Source organism: Thunnus albacares, chromosome 10 (genome assembly GCF_914725855.1).
Source record: "Thunnus albacares chromosome 10, fThuAlb1.1, whole genome shotgun sequence".
NCBI classification, from domain to species: domain Eukaryota; kingdom Metazoa; phylum Chordata; class Actinopteri; order Scombriformes; family Scombridae; genus Thunnus; species Thunnus albacares.
Window position 1 is genome coordinate 23,832,671 of NC_058115.1, and position 25,726 is coordinate 23,858,396.

The 25,726-nt window shown below is 38.5% G+C and overlaps 1 long non-coding RNA gene across 4 annotated transcripts in view; it reads left to right on the forward strand.

The window, feature by feature from the left end:
* The window catches only part of LOC122990427, a 188,667-nt gene that overhangs the window by 76,838 nt on the left and 86,103 nt on the right, over positions 1–25,726 (forward strand). For all 4 annotated transcript variants that reach the window (XR_006405355.1, XR_006405353.1, XR_006405352.1 and 1 more), the window contains one exon: positions 10,731–10,898. This is a non-coding gene — a long non-coding RNA (uncharacterized LOC122990427). The remainder of the gene's footprint in view (positions 1–10,730; positions 10,899–25,726) is intronic.

Here is a 25,726-nt window from a genome sequence, read left to right on the forward strand (position 1 = left end):
ATTTTGTTTGGTTGCCACTGTGCCGCTGTGAGATTTATGCCTTTATCGCAAACAACTCTACATGAATGATAAGCTAAACTGAGGCAAACACAGCCTCTGCGCCGCAGAGAGAAAATGCCCGTCCAAATGCTTTAGCTGAAAAATTTACCTCCATTTTTGCCCTCTATCACAGTAAGGTTTGCGTTCTCATTATCACTGAGAGAGAAAAGAGAAACTGAAACACTTCCACAGAGAGACAAAAAGAAAATCCCCTTTTGACCTTTTGGAAATGGCACCTGAGAGTAAATACTTGAATAAATGCCTGCACAAGTGCTTTTTGATGAATGCTACAATCTGAGATGTTTGGTAATTTTATTTTTACAGATCTCATGGGAGATGGCCAAATGGAAGTGTGCATAATACACTTTGTGACCCTTTTAAACCACTGACCTTGACAGTGGTAATATAACCTCACACATCCTTCTAAAAACCCGCTGAAAGCACACAGTGATCTTGGCTTTTGTGCTCTTTAATCATTTAGACACCTTGACAAAAGTCACCTATGAGCCACGCCACCGTCTATAGACTGCAGCTGACCGATTGTAGGTTTTATAGGAAATTAAATGAGGGCAAATCATTTAAAGAGGGTTTTATTTACAGTCATGACACACAATATAACCACAGAGCATGAACATCATCTGTCAGGAAGCTGGTTGTTTTATCGCTGAGCTCCAACAAAATCAGACCATCTGTTCAGAATTATCCCAGTACAAGTAGCTAAAGCTTATGTTTACATATAAACTGCTTTTCTCGACGTCAGATATCTGCTTCTATTAAATGTCTCAGAATGAAAGTTTATACACTTTGAATTTCTTTGACACTATATGTAATTGTCTATGTTTTATGATGCATGACACGCTGGTCATTTGTCTTCAGTCTAACAGGTAATTTCCTAGTGTAGATCGAGAGATGACCTAAAAGGACACGATCATCTTCACTGTGTCACCTCTAATATGAAAGTTATTTCATATTTATAGTTGTATACTGTCAGATATTCACCTACCAAACTGGCACCTATATTCTTTTCATTAAGATTATGTTTTCACTGTTTTTGATCCAAATGTTTGTTCTGTCTGTCTGTGTCAGGATTAAACATGACATGTTTCAGTATTTCTTTTAAAATTCTCATAGAAATATAATTAATTATAATTATCTACAATCAAGAATTGGTAGAACAATATTAAAGGAAATTCTGTCAATTTTAAATCTGATTACTTGATGATAAATGATATAGAAATAAGAGTGAAACATCATTGTTACACCTGAAAGATGTCATATGTGTGTTTTATACTGATGCTGTTGGACTGTTGTGTCTCACATAGTCAACACAAAACTTAAAATAGAGAAAAACACTTCCCTCAACTAGTAAAATCATTTCAAGTCAAATCATGGCGAAATTTTCGTACATAACTGAAGATCTCGGTCTTTTTCTATTAAAGATGGGATCCTCCATGAACACACTTTTCTGCCAAATTTAGCAGAGTTTTGTTTTATTTCTGTATTTCTTCTTTTTCTCCGTGTTGACAGAGCTCGTTTAGAAGAAAGTGATGTCACATATTTCAGTGCACCAAACAGATTTCAGCAACGTTGGAAGTGGACAGTTGGTGGGTCGTGAGGTTGTAGATCTTTTTTTTTTTTTTTTAACTTGGAGCCCAAGTTGAAAAAGTTGAACCATGTGACCATGGCAACCACAGAAACGACAGCTAAGGAAACATTTCAGCAGCTAATTATACTGGTATCTGAGTAGAGCTGCAACAATTAGTCATTTAATCTATTGGTTGATAAACAGAAAATTAATTGGCAACTATTTTCCTATTTTAAGTAATTTTTCAAGCAAAAATGCCAAACATTTGGTTCCAGCCTTTTAAATTTTGAGAGAATTTCCTGCTTTTCCTTCTCTTATCATAGCAGCAAATGAAATATCTTTTCTTCTTAGACTGTTTGTTGGACAAAACAAGATGTTTGATAATATCAACCTGGGTTGTGGGAGAATTTGATGGGCATTTTTCAGAGTTTTCTGATGTTTTATAGACCAAACAATTAATTGAATATAAAAATAATTGTTAGTTGCAGCCTTATATCCCAGTTCCTGGATTATACTTGTCTTCACCAGCAGAGAACAGAACAGACTTGGAGCAACATCAACTTTAACGTTTGATTATCCAGCCTGGACCAATAAACAAGTTTAGGCTTATGGTATTAGTTAGCAAAACTTTCTATTTTAATTGTATTATATTTCTAACCATTCCCTCTATTTTAAGCTACAACCTGCTCTATTTAGTGATGTGATGAGTGTTTATTTTGTTACAGAGAAATACTTAAGATTTGAAGGTTTTCAGGGGCTTTAATGATAAAAATTAATTCTGTGTTTGTCAGCTGATCATAATTGAAGAGGGGGGGCTTTTTTTCGTATTGTGTTTACAACATAACTGATATAAACAAACCTTAAACAGCATCTGAACATCAATATCTTAGATTTAGATGTTGTCTAGTATTATTCCTTGCATTTAAATCACTGTAGGAGTAGTAGCAGGTTCCAAAACTACGTTTTAATGCTTTGTGTTGCTGTATGAACATGTTTTTTTGTCTGGATCACAGATTGTGCCTTTAAAGTGGTTATCTGTGAAACCATTGTGTTTTGATTTTGGAAACCTCTTTGATTCCTTTGGTTTTTAATTTTCTGATTCGTTTCCTGCTTTGGTGTCTTTGAGATCAGTTTATCCAGGATTTTTTTTGTTTTTTCTCCCTCATGTGTCCTGCCAAAGATGGCAACACCGCCTGTTTCCTGTTCGTCCAAGAAATTTCCTTAGAAAAACCAACCGGTCACCGTGTGTCTGCACAGGACAAAAAGCCTCCACTGCTGCATGAATAACCTCATGTTAGATCTGTGCAATCAAAAGCAGCAAAGTGGACAAATGTAGATCAGTACTCTTAAAGACTGGTACATCCCTTCTACTGTTATAAAGTATTTAAATACAAACTATTCTGAAAACTTCTCTTTGACATTTTCCTCTGACACACCCAGAGAAAAAAAGTTCCTGTGCTTCCTGCTGCGATGAAGCCCATTTTCTTTTTTGTCTTTCATCTGCTGTCATGACAGCGTGTCACTCTTCTTCTTGCTCATTAAAGATGAAAAAGCTGTGATCAGGTGAATTGTGTTTTATTAATCAAAAGCCAACAGGCTGTTCCAGTGTCTTCACACATACTGTATACAGCAGCACATCTGAACTGAAGCTGGAAGGTTATTTTATGTTTCTGTACCGAGCAGTGAAGCAGCTGCTGCACATTAATCTTAAGATGAGAGCCTTGCTTTTGTATGTACACTTCACTCTAGTGAAAGAGCTTTGCCTTTGCTCCCTGCTCTTCCTTTTAAAGTGAGGAAATGAATAGCTGTGGGTGTTTAATGTGTTCATGCTCCCTGTAAATTGACTTTTAATATATAAAAGATTAAAATCCAGAGGAACCATCAATAATTGAGAGAGGCATTAGGCAAACAACACACAAACACTGAGATCAAGAGAAAGACGGCTCGGTAAGACACAAAGGACGCAATTAACGATAGAAGGAAGGAACGGCTTTGAAGGAGAGAAGAAAACTAAAAAGGCAACAAACTAGAAATGTTTGAGTGGGGGGGAAAAATGATCGGGTAAAGCCTATCTCACTGCTGCTACTGTTATTTTAATTGAATTTTGCACAGTTCATTTATAACATGTTGTATTTATACAGACCATATTTCATAAACTGCATCTGTGAAAAAGCTGCTTCTTTGCCTTTTAACAAGAACATTATCCAGTTATCCAGTTCCAAGTATTAAATAATTTCTAACCAGCATTTTACAAATTCTCAAATTATCTTAAGTAATTAAGTTTGACATTGTGTTAATCTTTCTGACCAGTTTAGGTGAGGTTGAAAAGGTAAATTGGTATGTTTCATTATGTTAATTTTACTTGTTTTTTATTATAGTCTCTCTTTTTTGCTCCTGTTTAATTGTAGTTTTGGCTGTTTTGCATGTTCTTGCATATAATCATCTCCTCCAAAGATGCCAAACATCTACCAAACTTTATATGGGGTATGAGTAAGACATAACCTTTAATGCAATGGAATCAAAAACCCACAAAATTACACAAACCACCAAATCCTGCCCTTTTCACACTTAGAGGAATAGTTTAACATTCAGCAAACGAAACCCACAATCTCACAGAAAGTTTATTCCCCAAAAACACAAACCAAACTTTTGTGGTATTCGGTGGAGTTATGTGATGCAGCTATTTCTTGACAAACAACAGTTTATCTGTCTGCCCAGTACTTACACACAGAGACTCCTGGCGCCTTGCACCTGGCGGTTTTTCAGGTTACAGCACGAAACTTTCCCATAATTCACAAAAATTGTTTCTACATTTCTGTTGTGCGTGTGGATTGAAAAAACAAGATACTGTCTTCCTGTCTTTATGCTAAGATAAGCTAAGTGCCGTCTGGTAGATTGTTTTCTTAATCTTGCTCCTGCTAGATTACCATTACCGTCCGCTCCCACAATGTGTATATAACAATCCCACCCAAACCTACAAACTGACCATTCACCATGTAGTATTAATAAAGAGATGCATACCTGTCAGTAATAATGTAGAGAAATTATGTTCTAGTGCGTAATTACATTCATATTAGTGCAATAATTAGTTATTCTAGTGCAATAAGTAGGCCTGTTCTAAGGCAAAATTACACTGTATTTATTTATTTCACTTATTATTTTAGAACGTGTGATTGGCTGTGGTTGTTTCTTGTGTCTTTTAATGCACAGATCAGGAGAAGCGCTCCTAATGATGATAGCCAGTGAATTGATGCAAGCTTACAACTCCGCCGTTACCTGCTAAAAGAGCGCAAATGTAGTAATAACCTGCGGTATCGCACTATGCACAGATTTTTTGGTGTTTCTGTTCTTTGCCTGTTATTGTCATTTTTATTTTATTTGATAGGGACGATGCAATTTAACATAGTTCCGATACAGAGCATGAAACTGATGTGCTGCACAGAGAGTTTATAGCTATTGCTAATTTTCAACTCTTGTCCCTAGTTGGGCTTTTACATATACAGTGTAATTAAAATATACAGCTTTCATGTATATTGCCAACTTCAGGTGAAGTTGGCAGGTTGCAGCAGCTGGTTGTGTGTGTGTGAGGAGGAGCAGCAGCAGGTAGCAGGGTCAGAGGGCACCAGGAGGAGCGCTGACTGAGCACTCAGCCCGGCTCTGTGAGAGTTGGTCTGCAGTGCTAGATAATCCTGGGACCTGCAGTAAAATTTTTGACCACCTGCTCCCACCCGCCGTAAAGTTATAACCACCCGCTCCTGTGAGATTTCCGTCCCATGGGACCCGCGGGATCCCAATGCAGTCCTCTACCTTCTGGCTCCTGCTCCATACCTGCATTAAAAGATTTTTTGCCTCTAGGGTGCAGCACAGCAAGCTGTAAATACAACATTGACATATTATCACCCTGTATAGTTGTTATAGCAAACATGTTAGCAAACAGTTGCTTCATTACATATCCAACAGACACAGAAAAACAGTATCATTCATTTGGAGTCATGTTTTTGTCCATGAATGAAAGTCCAAATCCTGAGAGAAATTTCTGGCACTTTAGCTGCTAAATGCTCCACTACGTTCACCAGCTAGTTGTTAAGTTTGTCTATCTGCCGTTCGGTGCTGGACAGATAGTGTTCAGTGGTTTTATCAGAGATTTTTGCTGAAAACAGCTGTCTGCCGCTGCTGGCAAACAGGTCGATCAGAGCGGTGAGACTGAGAGTGACTGCAGAGTCGGGTGATGGTAATTTGTGGGTTTGTCACAATCAGCTTAGTAGATATCAGATCTTTCAGAAATAAAGTCTATTCAGTGACAAAACACATATTGAAGCTATTATGTGCTCTCGTATGTGTCACAGTGTGTTTTCATTGGGGTCGAATGATTTCTACACTTTGTTCTCTGCATGCTGAGAAAATTATTTGATCTCCAGCTGATGAAACCATTTCAAAGCTCCATTGAACAAACTCAAAAATGATCTTAGTCTTCAAAATGTTGAATTTTCGGAGACATTAAAGTTTCACCAATCAGCAGCTCCTGTGTTAATGCTGCTTTCACAGCATATTTGCTCTACAATACGTCTTCCCACTTTCTAAATTCCATCGACTGCAGTTGACAGACAGTAAAAAAACTACTGACGTGTTGATCCGCTGTCAGTCTTCCTCCGCTGCTACATACCAGTAAAGCCAGTGATCTAAGCATTACAATTTACCAGTGGGATATTGACGGGCATGTTGATGTGTTAATGCGGATGGCCTCTGGGGTGACGCGCTTATGTTTTTGTTTTATTCTTTTCACACTCACTTACAAACTAATTTAAAAAGACAGATGGCTGTGCTTATTAAGTAGCATCTAGAGAGACAATTAGAGAGAGAAGTGGGCGCTTCATGCAGGAGCTACTGTAGTGAGTCCTGCACCTATTGGGAATCAATGACCCCCACACAATGATTTCAACTTGTCCTAACAAACTGTATTGATTCTTGACATCCAGCAGGCTTCATTGTTTTATTATCTTGAAATTATTTTCTCTTTCTGGGACATTAAGGCGAATAAGGAGACTCATAAATCTGAGCTTGAGACTTGCTGTCAATGTGGCCACACAACAAAAAATAAATCCAAAGGGAAACTTGATTTTTTTTTTTTTTTTAAGTGCAGCTGGATTTTTTCGATTGAATGAAGTCAACATATTGAAAGCCTGAAAAAATAACTCAGCACTTTCTGTCACCTCGCGCCTCGTACTGCTTCAGCAGAAAGAACTGCAACAATGAGTGATGTGTTGAAAGACATCAGCTCAAAGGCGTTTTTTTTATGCTGTGGGTGCCATTCAGTTACAATTACTGCTGTGTGCTACAGATTTGCTGTGGAAGATTTGGTACATCCTTGAAAAAAAAAATAGCACTGCAGCAAAGCTCTGGCATGTACAGTACGAGTCAAAAGTTTAGACACTTTCTCATTCAAGAGAATGGGGAAAACTTTTGACTGGTACCGTACGTAAGACAAAGCCTCTTAAAATACTTATGTTTACATTTACCACTGACAGAATAATTATGAAAAGCTTTGTGTCGTGACTGGAAACTCTTTTCTTCATCGCTCACCTTCCGTCGTTACTGTCAGGCAGGCGTGAAAAAAGCAGTAGTAGTGAGTCTCTCAGGTGTATTTCAGATCCGGTTAGAGCATTTTCTTCGTCTCCTGAAATAACACCTGACAACACACAGCAAGTAGGACTCACCTGCTTCAACGAGAGTGAATATAGAACAGTTACATTTACAGTTTTCAGGTGACATTATTACTCACATGGATATCACAGAGTAACAATGAGCCCATTTGCACATGAAGTGCTCTCATTAAGCAGCAGATGGATTTTGTCTCATAGGAGAGGAATAATTAAGTTGAAATCAATACTAGAATTACAGAGGTGAAACTGGAGCCTACAGTACATTAGCTGTAAAGTATTCCCGCTGCAAAAATCCTTATCTCCACTCTGTGATGGCCCTGCAGGGAAATTGACTTCATCCTCAGAGAGGCATAATCTCAAATATAACTCTACACCTTAAATGTGGCAATTACAGCCATTTACAAGCAAGCGTTGGAGTCCTCGATGAGTCTCTAATATTCCACAACTTCAAACTGCAAGAAGTTATTTCAAAACTTAAACTAAAGGCGAAAACATGAATGATTAGGGTGATTATTTAGAGAATTTAACCTTTTAATTTATTGCAGCTAAATTGTTTAATCAAGTATAGCATTTTGATATCCAAGACTGCCAATTAAAGGAACAGTGTCATATAAATTATAGGTCTAGTGAAACAAAGAAATCTTTGATTTTTTTGGCATTTGCTCATCATAACAGACACAATACAAAGAGAAAGGAAAGGTTGGAGGAAAGAGATAACGGTCTCAGAGGACTCCTCATTCTTATTGCTGGTTAGAAGAGAGAATATTTTCTGAAGAACTACAAGCACCATGTTAATAATCACACATACTGCCAAAAAAAATAAACAGCTTTGACCATCGCATTTTACATTTATCTGACATGTATCAGATGTAGAATATCTGGAATCTTTCCTGGTTTACATAAACGGGACAACTTCCTGTGTTGGATGGATTGAACGTTGGTGTTGGACATTAATTGTGAGGTGCAGAATCTGCAATATGGACGCTGGGCTGTTAGATCAGTGGGATGAACTAAAAAAATCAGACCACACTTTTGGAAATGTAAACAACGTTTACTGCCAACTGATGTGCAAACACTCAGATCCATGATACCACTTGACTAGCTACAGCACTACAACTGTTTTGTATAATGCAAAGGGTAAATTGGGGGCCCCAACTTGCATTTGACTGGATATATTTATGTACTGTATACACTGAGTGTAAATACATTTATGTACACGAGTGAGTGCAAGATGAGTGCAACATTTCACAGGAAGAGGAAAGAGGTTGATGTATAAATACCCATAAATACTTTTCTGAGTTATTTGACACACATGAAGAAATAGCAAACAGGATAAGAACTTGGAAAATCCTTTTTCTATCTCACAGCTTTTAAAGTCAAATGGCACAGGGGAGAAAAAAAAAAAAAAAACACTCTTAAACTCCTAAACTCAATCTGTCCCCATCACAGCTGAAATGATGGCTGAGCCCCTGCCTGTCACAGACTCTATCAAGCATATTGAGGCTATCGTAACTGATGGACCATACCGGAGAGCAGATTCAGTTCCTACAGCAATATATGAAAGCAGATGCATGCTGTCATCAAACTGTAGAACCCACAGTAATAACAAGACAAACTCAATAAAGCTGCCAGTTCTATCAACCTGCTGCCGCTGCAAATTTAAAGTATTACTCAGCCAATGACTCTCACAGTGGAATACTGTAGTACTGGTATGCCAAAAAAAAAAAGCAAAAAAGTCCCACAAGAGAGAACATAAAACACATAAAAGCACTCGTCACGGGTGACATCCATGACATCTGTGCTGCACGAGCAGCAGCAAGTTAAATTTGAAGCCGTCGTCCTTGGCAAGTTAAAGGCAATGCTGATTAGAATTCAGCGGTAGCAAACACCCAAATCCCTTTAGAGCCCCGGCAAGTGGATTCACTGTCAAGGTCCGGCAGTGACAACAAGACTAATTACTCCATAATGTGAATCATCCCTCTCTTTCAACCCAAGACAGGAGTCCTGGATCGCTGAGAATTGGCTGGGTGATTACAATGTGGCCTCATAAGCATCGGCCATACATACAGATTAACTGTGGCCCAATCCATCAAAACAGAGAGCTGGTCGTTACCACGGTGAGTTAGCATGCAGTTCCATCAAAATGCCGCTTCGGACAATTTTCTCTAGTCTGACTTTGTTTTCTACTGGGTGTGTGAAACAGGCGCTCACATATGGTAATACATATTCAACAGCCTTTACATCGTCTGCAGTCTGAAAGTCGGATGAGAAAGTTTTACTCTTTGATGTGTTCATTTACGTGTACAGTAGGTTTGCTGAATTCAAAGAATCGGCTCTCTGTTCAGCGACATGTGAAATGGACAATAAAATCATTTTTATTCTTTGCACCGTTTCATTTCGTGTGGCTGTGATTCAACAGATAAAAAAAGACACTGTCTGTGTAGAAGACTGCTTCTTTAATTGGCTTTTAGGCGACTTTTGAATTCGCTAAATTCCTGTGTCAAATGTCTAAATCACGCTCACTGGACTGAAACATTTATACAAACATCTGTCACATATTCACATCTGCTGGATAATGTGCAGGTGTTCCAAGTTCAGCATATAAGAAATGCAAATCAACACAAACAAGTGCGTTCTGGTGGAAATTGGATTTTCATTCAGTTAAATCAATGAATTTCAGCCTGCTTTTCCCAAGATAACAGAAACAACACCAAACAATACCACATGTGAATAATTGTAACTTTTGAGATCCTTTGAATTTCAGCAGAATGAGCTGTTCAGTCCACTGTCAGAATATTTATATCTATAAAGTATTTAATATTAATTCAACAAAGAGAGGTCCGGCTTCTCTTTTTTCCTTTCCTGACCTCACAGCAAGCACTTAAATCTCTCTTAAAATCAATTTTTTCCTTCAATAGATTTCTCCTCCAGAGTTGTTCTCGTCACATTTTAACACTGTTTATATATTACTCAGTGTCAGCTGACAGCTGGCATGAAGTGTAGACTGACATTTGAGAGTAGATAGACAGCCTCCATCCGCGGTCCCGAGCGCGAGAGACAAATGTGACGAGCAGCGAGGCAGAGAACGAAGCCGGCCCGTGATTGATACAGGTGCCACTGCGAGAGGTCAGAGCCATGCCTCAAAAAACGGGGCCATCGATTCTCCTGCCCTTTAAACAAACAAAGGGACATCTCTGCACCGAGCCTATGCTGTGCTGTTACAGGCTCCGACTTCTTCCAGCCTCTCAGAAATAACTCCTAACATCAAACGTGGTTGAATAACAACAATGTTTTCAATATTTATGCAGAGTATTTTTGCATTGTCACTGTGCTCCATGCAGAGTTGAAACCCAATTCTGCTTCACTTTGGGAGAAAAGCACTGCACTATTTTTAGTTTTAATGCCTTTCCTCTATCTCCATTTGCCTCATGTCTTTTTCCTGATAGAGCGCTGTTGAGAGTTGCTGGGGCATTGCCGAAATCTATTCCCCTCCTGCTAAGGCTGCTGTTTAGAGGCTCTCATTAATAAGAGAGGACTGTAAGGAAACCAGCATGACGAGGAGGACCGTCTCCCTCCCCCCACATCCCACCGCAGCACCCGCCGCCCAATCTGAGGTGAGAAAAACCACAGTAAACACAAGGATATGGGAGGAAAAAAGTCTTTGAGTCCCAGAGTCTCTTGGTGGGCTAATAAAGTGAAATGAGGCCTATCATTTATCACATGTGTGTGCCACTGGAGCGATCCAAAAGAAACCATGCATGGAGGGCCGGACACATGTTTGTGAGGTGATTATCTCTGTAAACGCAGAGAGAACCGGGCGTGCACGGAGCAGTTGGTGGGCTGCAGTAAAGGTCAGGCTTTAAGAGGGAGTGCGAGAGGTCTTTGCCACTTCAAACATCCGGCTTCACAATATGCGCATGGTTCTGTTTTACGTCCACATCTCCCTGCGGTTCAGCTGGCATATGTTAGAGCCAGATAGCCTCAAATATAAAGACCACAATCATCGTTTTTCTTCCTTTCTGCTGACCTCTCCAAACAGACTTGTATCAGAAACATGCCTTTGTTGTAACCATGTTGTTACCATATGAAACTATATTTGAGTTTTTTTGTTGTTGTTTTCCTATATGAAAAGCAAATTCAAAATCTACTGGTTTAAATATCCTTTTGAAATATTAAATATGATTGAAATAGCAAAACTCTACACCTAAAATGTCAGAGACAACATGATGCTTTGTTTTTATTAGGTTACTCAAATATATCTACCCCACCTGATACTGTACATTGGCAGGTCAGTACTGTAGATTAGTATCATCTTATCAGAAATACATCAGTATCAGCACTTCCTGTATGTTGACAGATCTGTATATACACATTGTCATGACTAAATAGATGTTTTTATAAATTGTATTGTTATGTAGTTATAATCAGTTCATTTCCACTGTTTTGGCATCGAGGGTCTGATAAAAGATGCTATTACGTTGCATGATGGGAAATGTTTGTGGTTTTATTTTGTTAGGGAATGAAAATCAGGATATCTTGGCCTCCGCTGCTTTGATTTTGATCAATTTATGTTTGAATCTGTTGCTTATGAGTCCCTTAACTTTATGGAAGTACAGTACTAAAACACTGGAGTACCCCTTTTAATGCTTTTCCTTCATTATAAAACTTTTGCATAAAACATTTGCAGAACATTTTTAAATCATGCATTGTTTACATCCACGTTTGCTAGCTTGCAGTCTTCCTTTTCTTTGTTGGTGCATCGCTATGTCTGTTTGCGTGTTACCGCTACAAACTGCCGATCAGCAGAACAGTTTGAAACAGGAGTGTGTCTTGTGGCGCTCACACGCATGCTTGTGCAGCCTTGTGCGCAGTACAAACACAGCAGGAACCCACTCGTAAAAACATTGCTCCTACTAGTAATAAACAACTCCACGGGGAGCTTTTAAATGTTACAGTCATCTTAGTCATCTTAGTGAATATTGTTGGAATGTCAAATGCCGTATATTTCTTTTCCACAGCTCTTTAAAAAGCACGTTTAGGAGCCAAAAAAATATGTTAAGTGACAGTATTGGGCTAAAATAATCTATATGTCAGGCTCTAATTCATACACAGCTAAACAGTAGCAGAAATCAGATCATCAGTATAAATATTCACTACATACAAAATATAAATATGCACAATTGGTTTGAACAGAGCAGCATTTCATTGTTATTATCCAGTTGGCTGTGGTGTCTCCACTCTGGGCAGCAAACATTAATTCCCTTTGATTAATTCTACTGCAATAGATTGGTGCAATTTACCAAAGAAATCTAATAAGACCTTTTGAGGAGATGAATGAACCTTATTTACCTTCATTCACGTTATCGTACTGTCCATGATTCACTATGCCGGTTGTCCAAGACACTGAAAGACACTGAGCAGGGTTTGAATAATAATAAAATTTGGCATCATATGTGGAATAACAAGTCTTTTATGGAAAGTCCCAAACATGTCGTCTAGAGTTAATAGTGACAACATTATGGCTTGTTAAAGCTGATGCCAATACAGATTTTTATTGGAGCTTTTTTTTTTTTTTTTACTGGAGCTTGTAGCTAATATGTTGTTCTCCAAAGAAATGGCAAAGATTCAGTGTTCAGACTGCCTTAAGACCATCACGGGACAGAAAAACTCTCCACAGAAGTTCTTTTAAGTGGATTAACAGCTCCTCAAGGAAAGGTTATTTTCATTACACGTTTTACACAACAATAAATCCATTTAATCCCAATTCACATACAGTGAAATTACTTCTTTATGTAATAGATAAATAACTGCTTAGACAGTATGTGTATGCAAATGCACACTCTTTCTCTACCTACACACACCTCCACCCTAAAACGACTGAAAAGCGAGCCGCTGTTGGAAGTAATTGAGCTGTGCTTCTGAGTGTGTTGTGGAAAATAGAAGCAAGCTCTCAGTGGGTCGTCCGCCGGAGTGATGTAAGACGCGTGTATACAGTGAGAGGAAAGGTCATCAGTGAGGGACCCATAAATCGTTCTGACACTCAAACACTAAAGCACATGTTTCTAATCAGCTCGGGTTCAAATAATATTATGGTTGAAGAATTCACCGCCGCAGTCATTAGCCGTTATCAAAGACTAACTTTAGTGCGGCGAGACTTGAGGGGCTTATGGGTTTAAAACCACTGGGAACTCGAGGCATGAAGAATAATTATCTACATTCACAGTGAGTGGTTCAGGCAGGTGGAATGCTTTCCGCTTTTCTGCTCAAACCTGCTTGTATTTTCTACAGGCTGATCAAATATTTTAGTTAAAACGTCACCCCGCGGAGGAAAACATTTAGCAGCACCCTCCCACCACACGCTTACCTCGCTCTACAGCTCCTCAAGCTGGAGCTAAACTTTTACCTACAGGCCAGTCACAACAGTGAGTCCAAAACCTAAAAACGTGAGCTTTTTGTGTATCACTTCCTGCCTTCTGCGTGACAAGCAATTATTCCACTCCATATATCTCACTGAAGACTGTTTGGATACTCATTCTGCACTGGGCGATGAGCTTGGCAGCAGTGTGTTGACTGTCATTTCCACAATGGACTCCCTTTTTTTCACATAACTCCAGCCAGTAATTCGCACATACTTCTTTGGGAACAGTTCACCCAACCATAAAAAAGCCTTAAATCCTGGAGCTAAAACAGGGATTCAGTGCTAGAGGAGATACTGGTTTGTTTGTTTGTTTTTTTTTCTTCTGCTTTTTCTTTTTTTTGGGGGGGGGGGGCAGGTATTGTTAGATAGAGGAAGTGAGGCTGTTTCAAAAGGAAATTTGTATTTCCAATGTGTGTTGGTCTGTGAGGTTAATTATTACAGTACAGACAGTAATTTGCTCTTTGTATTGGTACTTATCTCCGCTCACAGCTGGTGTGTTTTTCCAAGTGGACAGCCATTAATCAAGCCTTTCTCCTGCAGGAAGTTGGACTATCCATCACCCCTCTCTCTCTCTCTCTCTCTCTCTCTCTCTTTAGCCCCTCTGCTACTGTACCTCGCCTGTCCCAGCAGGCACTAAACCTTTTCATTTTACATGCCCAAGTGCAACCTTGAATATAATTTCTGCATTTTCCTGCAGTGACGGGTTCAGTGAACCTTATGCTCAAATTGGAGCGTTTTGCAGGAAGTAGGTGTGATTGGTTGAAGTGGGCTGTTTGTCTGTCACTCAGGAAGAATGGGTACGCGAACGCAATCATTTCACGTCCACTCGACTGACAGTGAAATACCTATTCACATGCTACACTATTAATCACTGAGCTGTTAAACGTTGCTTCATTCTGCTTGTCCGTCTCCTCGAAGACCATGAATTAAAACATAACAGAAACAAAGTTGATAGAAATTCAAAGGTTCGATGTTATGTAGAGCCGTCCTTCAAGGGGGGTTAAAAGGCAGTTTGAGCTACAACAGTCTTATACTGAATGGAGGTTTTCATTATGTAGTGTGTTCATAGTGGAAAAGTGACACTCAAGGATGTCAGTATACATACTGTTTGATTTCTATGTGCTATTGATGGACAATATTTTGTTCCACAATACACCGTACTAAAGGAAATGGAGAAGCTTCTCACAACCTTTGATGCAGCTCCAGGAAGATCTCAGAAAATAAAAAATCATTTTGCTTTCTCTGTGAATTTTGATTGGTAGCAGCATTCCAAGGTCTCAGTTTGACTGATAGTTGTTGATGGTGAGTCTCTCATCACTCGTTAGTCCAAAATATAAAAAAGAACATTGGTTTCTAGTGTACAACTGCAAAACAAATATACTTTGAACATAAGTGCCATAAATTCTTTAATCTCAAGTCTCAAATGATAGCCGGGGCCAGGGTCATAATGAACAAATGATGGCTGGTCACCACTGGATTCCAGTTGCTGTCTGGATTCAAGCGCTGTTAAATTACTGTTAATAAAAATCCACGCCTCATGTAGATGTTAATTTAAATTAAAAGTCTACCAGGAACAGGAGGGTTGTGCCCTTTCGAGCTGTTGGGAGGCTTTTAGTGTAAAATATTGGCACAGGAGGTGTTGAGTTTCATTTATATTAGGCTAATCAACAACATCTGAAGAACTGCAAAAGGATGTGACAGGGAATAATTAGTGAATGAAAACAGTGTTTATGTTAGAGAAGAGAAGTGATGAGTATGACATCACTGTTTTTGTTGTACTGATGGAATAAGCGCAAGTGAAATGTGTGTTAGACTAAATTTATCAAGACAATGGAGAGACATGGAGGAAGTTTTGAGTTGGTGTTAACAGCATATTAAAATGGGAGCAAATAAAGTCCTTGTTCTGTCTGCAGCTAAGGTAAACAAATGCCCCGGCTACTATTTCAGACTCTACAGTATATGGTACATATACCCCCTTATCTACTGAGCAAAAATGCCTTCGTCACATATCAGATGGGATTTAGCTGCTAACACACAAAGCCCTCGCTGCCATCTACTTCATACAGAACGTCACTGGCCTGTCCTCCCTATCAGCTCTGTTTTGTTCCTCTTTGCTCTGTCACTCTAAAGCAGATCTGTAAAACAGTGGGTGATCTGCCAGCTTGTGCATCTAAAAACCCTTCCAAGTCTTTTGTCTGGGATGTAGCTCACAGGCAGACACACACACACACACACACACACACACACACACATCCAAAGACTCCTCATCAGGTTTATGAGCTGTAACCCTGCTGCATCATAAATTATCCAGTCTCCTCAAAACAATGCAAAAAGGGGCCTTGTAGACGTTACAGTCTCTTCTTTCAGGGTGCGACCAGATTAAAAAAAAAAAAAAAAAAAAAAAAGCCTTGTGGAAGGAAGATGTGAGAATAAAATCAAAGCACATTTTTTGGACGCGGTGTGGAGAGAGTTTCAGTAACAGAGGTGGTAAACTGAGGGAGAGCGAGAGCTGGTGCGGCTCCGCTGCCTGACTCTGCTCTTGCCTCAAACCAAAATGCACTTATTCTATTTTTTGCATGAGCAGAAGCATAAGGGCTCAAGCTGAGTAAAACAATGATTCAAGGTTGCGGTGATAAATGAGCGTGTCTGCTCTGATAGCAGAAGGTCATGTGCATCGGCCCCCAGTGTGCGTCTGCCATCTAGCACGCAGCAAGGGTGCTCTGTTGGCATGCCACGACACGACAACGCTTTTTTCCAGTTTCAGCGATTGCCACGGGCCGATTTCATTGTTTTTTGTGCATTGAGCTCGAGGCGCACTTAGGAACACAGACAGTTTAGCTTAACTTGTCCAGCAGATGTTGGATTATTATATTTTTTAGGCTTATAGGATGAAAGCATGACTGAGTGTCTTGCTTAAGGACAGTAGCTTGCTGAAAGAGACAAACTGGCAGCTGCAAGGATCAAACCTGAGATGTTTCAGTGGAGACACATAAACACTGAAAGCTGTTCCAGCTATGAGCAACCGTCATGTTATTGTGTATTATGTACAGAGGGCACTGAAGTGCCACGTAAGAGTGAGAGAGGTTTTAATTCTGAAATGTAGGGTTCACTCACTTCTTCGTTATTTTAAAATCAATATCTGAATTTAAAATTCATGAACGTATGGGAGCATAAATAAATAAACCCTCCACTTTTCGCAAATGCTGCAGTTGCTGACTAGAAAACACTACATCATGTAACAAGAGTTTCACTCATGTCAAGCAGCTTCCTTCCTGCTCTTTGTCATCACAATGAAAAAATTAAGACTTTACTCACAGATAAAGCTCAAAGAAAGCATCTTCATTTGGAAGTCAACTCATACAGAAGGCATTTACACATAAAAAAGGTTCATTTAAACGTTATTTACATGAAACAACTGGTTTGACTCAAATAGAAAAATAAAAATTTCCCTTCTCTCCTTTGAGTCTGTCGCCTCCTCTTCATTTTCATATATACCTCCGCTCTTTCTCCACCTCCTCTCTCCTGGGTACAGCTCTCTGTTTGACAAGTGCCTTACCCCTCACAGCTTTTCTTCCACAAACAGGTCAGAGGAAGATCAATAATGTGTGTGGATAGGCTGTTATCTCTGTAGGCCTTATCAGCTCCACTTAAATGGTGTTTCATGGAAATTCCTTGAAACGTAATCCCCGGAGACGGAAGACAAAAGAAAAATGTCCCTCTATCAAAAACATCAAATGTGTTGATTCGAATAAGTTTCACTTATCTGTTCGCTGCATATCACAACAATAGAAGCTCAGAGGGGGGGAAAAAAAAAGACTATCATTCGAGTAACGAACTGAATAGCTTGTTGAGCTGATGAATATCCTGAAACTGTGTGTTAATACACAAGAGTGTATCTTAGAGAGCGTACTGTAATACAGCTGGAGGAATGTGCTGATAAGCTCTGTGTGTTTTCAGCCGCTGCAGGTCATACAGAGCAGGGTAGTAGGAAAGCGGGGAAACGTGAAAAGCAGAGAAATGCTTCTTTTATTGGTGAAGTTGGCAAACAACAGCCAAAATCAATAACAAGCATCTAAGGTGCTTCAAAAAAAACAGTAACAAGTGCTTGTTTTGAGCTTTTAGCAGCAAATACAGCAATTACATTGGTTACATTAACACCCTGCTGAAACACTGTAGCTGTGCTCCGTAATTGAACAAACACAGGCTGTTAGATTCATATCAAATGGGATAAAACTCCTTTTACACACAGCTTACCAGTCTGTATTAAGGGTAGGAAATTTCTTGTGCCCTTAACATTTGAAATGAGTGAAAAAGTGTGTTCAGTTCACTATCAGTGATATTTCCTATATAGTAAATGTGATCTTTTCATTTCCATGGACACGGACTAAGCTGCTAAACGTCAATAAGCGCTCAGAAAGCACCATGTTTCTGTTACAGCGGTTTCTCTGCAGTCTATAAGTGAGTGTTTTTGTTACTGTCATGTTTGGCGAGGTAAGAAGAGTTTTCAAGGTTTCCAAAGCACTTGATTTTAATATCTTAGACACCCTGGTGCCTCTCTTTGTCTAACATCTTTTCACACTATCACACACTGAGGTGAGTCAGTGCTCCACCATTTTAACTGCAACAGCCAGGAGAAGTCATGTATTAACCATCAGGGTAACACTTTATTTTAAACCCTCCTCTTGAGCACTTGTAGATAAGTAATATTCACATTTATAACACTATAATGTGGTTTTAAGCAGAAGATGAGGACAATTTTATGTGTTTGTTAACTCTAACTCCTGTGAAGGATATAAAGGATATAAAATAACACAGTTGTATTACATATGAAACTATTTAAACCATGATGAAGGCCATTACATGTGACTGAAACCTCCAGATGAAATTAAGTCATTTCTTTTGTCAAACTACTATTTCTGATGACAAGAACGAACCTTTAAACGCAACACGTCTTAATGAGTTTTGAACTGTGGATGTAATCATATATCATTATTTTTGATTACAGCTATGTTATATTGTGTTATCACATTAATTAACAGCCAATTATGGATGCTTCACTGGATGTATTGTTAGCAAATGCATTAAAAAATACCTGAAGGGATAGTTCAACATTTTAGGAAATATGCTTATTCGCTGTCTTGCAGGGAAATTGTGTTATTAATTGTGGATTATTGAAAAGTGGTACCAATCTCCTCATCTGACTGTTAGCAAATAAACATAAACAAAATGCTCATAAGTGCATTATAATGTATTATGTATAATTAATGTTTATTTACTGCTTAAAAATGCTGTATAGGAGCATCAAAGTCAAAGCGTTAACCACCATGGGTAATAATAGAAACATCCAGGTTCAATTATTTACACAGACGATACATTTGATTCCAAAAAAAGTGCCACAGTGGTTTCCACAGGATGTGAATGTAATCTGTTAAACTTGTCTTGCAGTTTCCTCAGCGTCTCTCTCTCTCTCCACTCCAGGCAAGTCTTTGCCCCGAGGCTTCCTGTGATGAGGAAGCTTTGAAACGCTCTCATTTGGGGTTAGTTCTTAAGCTCTTTGTCTTAATCTGCAGATCACTCCTTTATCTGATCGCTCGTGTCTGCATGAGATCAATTTGTATGCAAAACATGGATTTCTGTCTGCGTGTACGAGGCGAGTGAGACTGTGCACTTTGGTATCCTCACAGCAAACGCCGTGTTTTAGATTATTGTTATGGTGTTTCCACCTGATTAGATAGTATAATGATACAGTGTAGAGTGACGGGGAAGACAAGGAGACTGCGGTGATGATGTGCGACAAATTTCATGAGTCAGATTTAATCGTCTACTAAAATTAGTCTCCTTCCTTTTTATCTTTGTTCTAATATCTGCAACAGCCACTGCAGCCTGTCCTTCCTTTGCTCATCTAAAAAAAAAAAGCATATTGTAATATTTAAACCACTATTAAAGATCGCATGAGATAGTCTTCTGTGTTGTTTTTATATATGGTTTTATACATCTTATGATCTATAATCTGCATCGGTTGATTAGAATGGAAGCAGTGTTATTTCCATGATTTTATGAATGAATAAAACAAACCTTTAACCTTGTAGCTTATTTTAAAGTAGCAGTAGTTCAGTCAATAAATGTAACAGTTACAGTAGTGTTGATCGTAGTAGCACTAATGATTGATAGTATATTATAGCAGTAGTACAAGTATTAGTAGTAGTACTAGCAGCTGTGGCATTTGTAGTGGTAATAGTACATTATTGTAACTAGTTGTGTATTTGAAGTAGCAGTACAAAGTGGCAAAATTACTAATATACTATAGCAGTTGAGGTGGTAGTAATAATGCACTCTGGTGGTAATGGTAGCAGTGTTTTTAGTACAGTAGTAGTACTAGTAGCAGCAGCAGTAATTGTACAAGCACAATAGTAGTAGTAGTTGTTTTAGAGGTGGCAGTAAAACCAGCAGTGGTAACAGGTATAGTAGAGTAGTAGCTCGATGTACACTGATAGTGGTAGTAAGAGTGGCTGTCATTATGTGATGTAAAGTAGTGAAGTAATACTTGAAATAATATTAGTCATACTGTTTGTTGATGATCTCTTTCAAGAGAGCCAGTGAACAAATATAAACATATATTAAACAATAGACAAACAATAAATACACAACACAATGAACAACTACAAGTGGTATTCAGACTACTTGAGAATATCTTAAAAATGATTTAATTTCAAAAACATTAACTTGAATCTTGTATTTTGTAGTAAAGTAAGCAGCCTTTCAGTTTTCATGTTCACTTCTGTTCTCAGTTCTGGACTGAATCTGTTTTCAGCTGTTGTCTCCCTCTACTGTCAGAAATAAATCTCCCTCTCGCATCACTGTGGTTGTTGTTTAACTGACGCTGTATGTTGAATCATCAAACTATGGAAGTCATTTGTTCAGTGTTTGCTCTTTATAGTTTATTTTCTATCAGAGTGGAATCCACAGTAGATGAATCACATACATGATGAACACAAAACATGTTGTTGAATCAGGTAAAACTCCAACAATTAATACTTGATCAGTTTTATGGCTGAAGATGTAAAATACTGTCATGAATTCCAGATGATTTCTGTATAATGTACAGCAGCATTTCTAGTGATTAGAATATACCTGCTGTTGAGATAAACAACATTTCTGTGGCTCATGTGAGGTACAAAAGTAGAGGAACTAATCTGAGTACTTTGGCCCCCTCTTGTGGCTGTATTATTACCTTGTGGCTACACCGCCCACAAGATTAAAGCTCGGCTATAGATATAATGTACTTTGAACCCAACTGAGCCTTGTGTTGTAACATACCGTCTTTAAATTAATCCCTGGCAGTGAAGGCTCCCCTATTACAGCTTATGTAACTCTGTAGATGCATGTCTTTGAATCCAGGGAACTGAATTACAAGGCAATTATAAGTTAGAGCAACCAGTCGTGGCATTTTGACTTATATGAGAACATCAGGGTGGCTGCATGTGTAAAATCATAAAAAGCCTAATAAGGTAGTAAGGAAATAACAGTTTGCACAAACTGCACAATGTCTCACAAATATTGTAATAAAAGCTTAGTTCATTTAACTCACAAACTTCTGTTCAGTTAATGTTACTATTATTATATCATTGGGTATAATTACATAATCCACATCAAACGCAGAGCGAAAACAAGGCTTCTAAAGAGACCCAGACAGAAAAATACAAGAATTTCAGCTCAGTATAATTACATAATAATGTCTGCATACGAAATGCTAAATGAGACAAACTTCACTTGTACATTTTCATGTCTCTGTTTATATTTTGTATAATCTTCCTTTTTCTGTGCTGCAGATTCTTGAGCTTCTTTCATATGTCATAAAAGATATTTTAATAACCAATTGTATCTGTATTTACTGATTTTGTTCTCTGTTGTGTATTAACTGTTTACTAAAATTCACACTGCTGCAGGATGGTTGACACGTGACACTGTAGAAGTGAGTCAGTCAGATAATGTGAAACACTGCTTGAATGCACAGTGATTATTCTAATACTAGATTTTACTACATGAACAAAAAACAGGTATTTTGTCATTTAAAATATACTATATTTGTAGCTCAGGTGAAGCTGGTTGGCTGTTTATTGTAGGGTTGATGGGACGCTCTGTGTCTCCTCCTGTCCCTGAATTTATCACAGTGTACTCTGTGTGTTTTAATAAAAAAGTAAGTCGATTTGGACAAAAGCATCTGCCAAATGAATGTAAAGTACAAACAATAATGTCTACTGTCTGTCGTTTTTTTCATATGCCTTAAAAACTACAGATTGATACAGCGTTTTGAAATAATTTGTTTTTATATTATCAGTCAACAAAGCATACTTTATGCCCTTTCAACATTTTTTTTTTTAAATTTTAAACCACTTTTCAGATGTTTCATTTATGTTCCACCTTCAAAGAGAAGCTGAATACCAGTAAATACCCAGTTTGGGTGTTCAGGTAATGCCTCATAACTGTAATAATACAAGGTCACAATTTGAATATTTTTAAGTTTCCTAAATATATTTCCCTCAGCAGAACATCTTTAACCTCTTCATTTTCTTTCTCTGACTGTATAATTATAAAATTTGGAGGCCCTCATCATGATCCATGTCTATTTTAAACTGAACATCAGCTTTCAAACTGTACATGGCCTCTCCGTATCTACAAAAACATTCAGTTTGACCACACTGAGCTTTGTCAACATAAAATCATTCAGCATTCACCTCGACTTGCTCTGCTAACAAAGACTTTTGTAAAGAAAATACTGTTACAGCAGGAGAAGCTCTTCTCTGCTCCTGCACTGTAAGCATTCCACTTTGAAAAGATAATATTTGTCCCTCGAAAAAGTGAGGTCATTTGTAACGGCAGAGTCGATCTGCAACCGATCACGGGGAAGTTTTAGCAACATTCATCACCATATTCATTTATCATGGCGCTTGCTAAAGTGATCCATCAACACAAAGATCTGTTTGGCCCTCGATTGTTATTTCAGTTGATTACTACTAAATCAAGACCTGCTTCAGTTGGCAGATCTCTTCTTCTGTGGTGCTGATGACTGATTCTTCGACATCGCTACAGTAAATGGAATGAGAGCAGCTTCATTTGCAGTGTTTTTACAGCCAAGAATTATAGCAATGTTTTATTTAAATAGAAGCAGATATACCCTGTTATATAATATCACTCAGGGGGACAGTTCTGGTACTTCAGTCAAAGGTATACTTTAATAAAGGCATAGAAGTAGTTTTTAGTTTTTAAAGGAATAGTTTGACACTTTAGGAAATATGTTTGTTTACTTTCTTCCGAAAGTTAGATGAGAAGATCGATTCCACTCTCATATCTGTATAATAAATATGAAGCCAGGAGATTAATTTAGCTTAACATAAAGAGAAAACACAAGAATCCACCTTCCCACACCTTGAAAGCGCACTTAAACATGTTTTTTAATCTGTACAGAATCCGAAGTGTAAAAAAAAACAAGTTGCAGTCTTATGTGGGGTTATGTGCAGGACTATTTCTTGGACTGGAGCAGTGACTTCCTTCTTTATGCTATGATAAACTAACTGGTTCCTGGTTGTTGCTTCACATTTAGCGTGCTTAGATGATAGTGGTAGCAATCTTGTCATCTAACTCTCAACAAGAAGTGGATGTGTATATCCCAAAATGTCAAACTGTTCCTTAAAATATACTTACAAGTAAAAAGTAAATTGACTGTACAGTCTACATGTTGCCACATGTTCTTCCTGTTATACTCACAGTGATACAAGGCATTATTGTTGTAGTGCCATCCCAGACCTCTACAGAGCTATCATGTTTCTCTTTAATGGTTTCTATATGTTTAGAAACCAGCTGTGGTCTTCATATCTACTCTGTGATATATATATGTTTACTAAATGAAGAGGGGATTAGACCACTTAGGATCACCCCTCTTCTTCTGTGTGTGAAGGGTTATACAAGTTCAACGCCAACACATAACAGCTCTGGATTAGGAGCCGCGACTCCCATATCTCCATCTGTTATCACTCTGCTGGTGAAGGCATGTTGGTGCGTCAGCCTTCCCCTACAGCAGCAGCACAGCTGTGTGTGGTATTCGGTGGGTGGTATTCAGTGTTCAGTGTATTCAGTATTCAGCCCGTAAATTCATGGATCAAGTGCACTGACTCCTGTCCACTACGGTATGTTACAATATAGTCACCCCTCCACCCCTTAACATCTCTGTAGTATTCAGCAGCCAGCTGCTGCAGCTCCCCGTGAACATCTGCTCTCACAGTTTCAGGGTTACTTAAAATGAGACCTGCCCTTAATGCTAAATTAACTCGACTGTTCTGTGCACCCCCCTTTCTCGAGGAATCCACAGAGGAATCTGAAATGCTGAAACACTCACTCTGAGCTTCAAGATGAGTCACCAACATCGCTACAGGCTAAATGCATTTTTCAGAATAATTTTGTAATTTCTACTTCTGTAGCTTGCGTGCAGCTGCTGCTGCTCCCTTGGCACAGTTTTGTATTACTGTAATGTATGTACACGAAACATTTCATCAGAGTTTGAATGCTCACTTGGAAATTAAAATTAAATGCTTTTGAATGACTTTCCAGGTTATGATATGACGCAGGTCAAAATTTGATTTTAAACCTGCAGTAACTCGAGGAACAAGCTATAAACAGAACACTGACATCAGCTTATAAAGATGGCAAACCTGTTAACAGTTGCCTATTTATAAATCCAGCTAAGTGCTAAATGCTCCACTATGTTCACCAGCTAGTCGCAAACATCTGTCTGCTGTGTGGTGCTGGGCAGGTAAAGTACGGTGGGTTATTAGAGGGTTTTTTGCTATAAACAGCTGCCTGCTGCAACTGGAGGGGCGATAATTTGAGCGACCCCTTTCACATTACAGTAATATATACTGTCATTTGACCCATTGCTACTAAAAAAAATATTGATTAGTGCAGCTTTAAACAGTTAATTTAGATCATTCTTATCCATTTTAACATCTACTCCTTCTGGGGTCCACATTCTGTTAGGTAAAAGTGACACACACACATTTCCACATCCATAATCACAAAAATACTTAACAATACTAATGACAAAGCACTAAGACAAGGATTTTTCATGGTGGTATCACAGATTTGTCACAGAGACAATAAAGTGATTGATACAGCAAAATTGGATCTCCTGATTATAAATAATATATCACTTTTTCCCTCCAGTTGTCTCAAGTCAAAAATAACAAAAGTTGACCAAAAAATAAATTGGTAAATAACTGTCAGTCTGAACAGACTAAAATAAAGCAGTTATGTAGTCAACTGTGAATACATTTGGTTGAAAGTTAACATGGCTGTTATAAGTATCACCATTACGGTTTAATTATGTAAACATGTCAGGACAAAGAAGACATATTGATGAATTTAGGTGCTGCGTGTTCTTTGAAGGCCAGCCATTCATTTTAAAAGATCATTACAGCCTTAAATACATGAAGGCACCACTGTTACATGGACTCGACTTGCAGATGAGTTAATGTATGTTTTATAGGGGAGAGTTGTGAAGCAGCCAGCTGAAGATTTTTTTTTTTTTTTTTCTTTTTTTTTTGTTACAGCTGGCTTAAGTTTCACAGGCTCCAGCTGCACCGAAATTGAAAGTAAAAATACGGGTTAAGATTGGGTTACAACTGAGGCCAAATTCTGACCCAGACAGTATACATCTTTCAGCCAATAAGGCAGCCACTTTACAGGATTCATGGCCTTGTTTCTAGTTGTGAGCTTCAGAAAACAAAAAGGAAAACGCTGTCAAGGCAAGCATCAAAACTTCTCCAAGTACTCAAGTGACTTTGAGGTGAAACTTTTCCATTGACACTGCCCAAGGTTTATGTAACTTTGGAAGATCACATGCAGTCACGGACCACATTCTTTGCGTCTCCCTTTTATCTGTATGAGCCGAGCTGTAATGTCAGACCAGTAAATCACAGCCCGGTCTTTGTGTGTAGACTGAGACGTCCACCCAGCCCACAGCCGCCATAG